This window comes from Musa acuminata, unplaced genomic scaffold (genome assembly GCF_036884655.1).
Source record: "Musa acuminata AAA Group cultivar baxijiao unplaced genomic scaffold, Cavendish_Baxijiao_AAA HiC_scaffold_406, whole genome shotgun sequence".
NCBI lineage: Eukaryota > Viridiplantae > Streptophyta > Magnoliopsida > Zingiberales > Musaceae > Musa > Musa acuminata.
This window is the reverse complement of record NW_027020654.1, coordinates 1-2,500: the sequence shown is the minus strand read 5'-3', so window position 1 is coordinate 2,500 and position 2,500 is coordinate 1.

Genomic DNA, 2,500 nt, shown 5'->3' with positions numbered 1-2,500 from the left:
TCGCGCGGTGACCGTCGTGAGCGGAGCAAAATGTCAGCCATCTCAGCACCCTGGAACCCCCCGGGTGGCACAGGGCTGGATGGGGCTTTCGTATAGCAGGGACGGTGCTGCCTCTCGCTTAGCTCGCTGTCCGCCGCTCGCCGCTCGCTCGCGCAGCCAAAAATGGCCAGTTTTGTCCCGTTTTTGGGCCGTTTTGGCCTGTTTTTGGGCTGTTCTTGCGTCGCGCGGTGACCGTCGTGAGCGGAGCAAAATGTCAGCCATCTCAGCACCCTGGAACCCCCCGGGTGGCACAGGGCTGGATGGGGCTTTCGTATAGCAGGGATGGTGCTGCCTCTCGCTTCGCTCGTTGTCCGCCGCTCGCCGCTCGCTCGCGCAGCCAAAAATGGCCAGTTTTGGCCCGTTTTTGGGCCGTTTTGGCCAGTTTTTGGCCTGTTCTTGCGTCGCGCGGTGACCGTCGTGAGCGGAGCAAAATGTCAGCCATCTCAGCACCCTGGAACCCCCCGGGTGGCACAGGGCTGGATGGGGCTTTCGTATAGCAGGGACGGTGCTGCCTCTCGCTTCGCTCGCTGTCCGCCGCTCGCCGCTCGCTCGCGCAGCCAAAAATGGCCAGTTTTGGCCCGTTTTGGCCAGTTTTTGGCCTGTTTTTGCGTTGCGCGGTGACCATCTTGAGCGGAGCAAAATGTCAGCCATCTCAGCACCCTGGAACCCCCCGGGTGGCACAGGGCTGGATGGGGCTTTCGTATAGCAGGGACGGTGATGCCTCTCGCTTCGCTCGCTGTCCGCCGCTCGCTGCTCGCTCGCGCAGCCAAAAATGGCCAGTTTTGGCCCGTTTTTGGGCCGTTTTGGCCTGTTTTTGGGCTGTTCTTGCGTCGCGCGGTGACCGTCGTGAGCGGAGCAAAATGTCAGCCATCTCAGCACCCTGGAACCCCCCGGGTGGCACAGGGCTGGATGGGGCTTTCGTATAGCAGGGACGGTGCTGCCTCTCGCTTAGCTCGCTGTCCGCCGCTCTCCGCTCGCTCGCGCAGCCAAAAATGGCCAGTTTTGGCCCGTTTTTGGGCCGTTTTGGCCTGTTTTTGGGCTGTTCTTGCGTCGCGCGGTGACCGTCGTGAGCGGAGCAAAATGTCAGCCATCTCAGCACCCTGGAACCCCCCGGGTGGCACAGGGCTGGATGGGGCTTTCGTATAGCAGGGACGGTGCTGCCTCTCGCTTCGCTCGCTGTTCGCCGCTCGCATCGCGCAGCCAAAAATGGCCAGTTTTGGCCCGTTTTTGGGCCGTTTTGGCAAGTTTTTGGCCTGTTCTTGCGTTGCGCGGTGACCGTCGTGAGCGGAGCAAAATGTCAGCCATCTCAGCACCCTGGAACCCCCCGGGTGGCACAGGGCTGGATGGGGCTTTCGTATAGCAGGGACTGTGCTGCCTCTCGCTTTGCTTGCTGTCCGTCGCTCGCCGCTTGCTCGCGCAGCCAAAAATGGCCAGTTTTGGCCCCTCTTTGGGCTGTTTTGGCCCTTTTTGGGCTGTTCTTGCGTGGCGCGGCGACCGTCGTTAGCGGAGCAAAATGTCAGCCATCTCAACACCTTGGAACCTCCCGGGTGGCACAGGGCTGGATGGGGCTTTCGTATAGCAGGGACGGTGCTGCCTCTCGCTTCGCTCGCTGTCCGCTGCTCCCCGCTCGCTCGTGCAGCCAAAAATGGCCAGTTTTGGCCCGTTTTTGGGCTGTTTGGGCCTGTTTCTGGGCCATTTTTGCTTCGCTTCAAATCTTCTTCTTCCTTGTGTGGCCAAAAATGCCTTGCTTTGTACTTCTTCGTGCACGGCGGTGTCTTGTCGTCGATTGCCTTGTTTGATCGGCCACTTGAGTCTTTGTTACTCGTGGTTGGCGACGGGTTGTCCGATGGGGTAACTGTGTCGGCATGTGAGCGGTGATTGGATTTGTATGCCGCGGTGGGCTCCCTGCTATTGTGCAGTTGACCATCGACGCTGCAAGTCTCTTCAATGGCACTCTATTTGAATGGAGATGCGTGTGTTGCCTGTACAATCTACCTAGTTCCTTTGGAAATAGACATTGTTTACCTCGCTTATCCACTTCTCATGTCCTATATGAATGAGGAGTGTCGATGTCCGTGCACCTTGTGTGTCCTCGAACGATGGCATGTCTCAGACCTCTCATCTCGAGTGGCTCCAGTGTTCACGTGAGTGCTCTTGGATGCAGTGGATAAGAATGTACCATGGGTCTTCGGACTCTTGGCACATGATCCGTTGGCTTTCTTAGTCGCCCTTCGACGGATGACGGCCTTCCCATCGTTGCCCCCCTTTCCCTTGTGGTAATGGGTCGGCATGTTGGGCTTGGCGTCGTAGAGGACGTGCTACCTGGTTGATCCTGCCAGTAGTCATATGCTTGTCTCAAAGATTAAGCCATGCATGTGTAAGTATGAACTATTTCAGACTGTGAAACTGCGAATGGCTCATTAAATCAGTTATAGTTTGTTTGATGGTACGTGCTACTCGG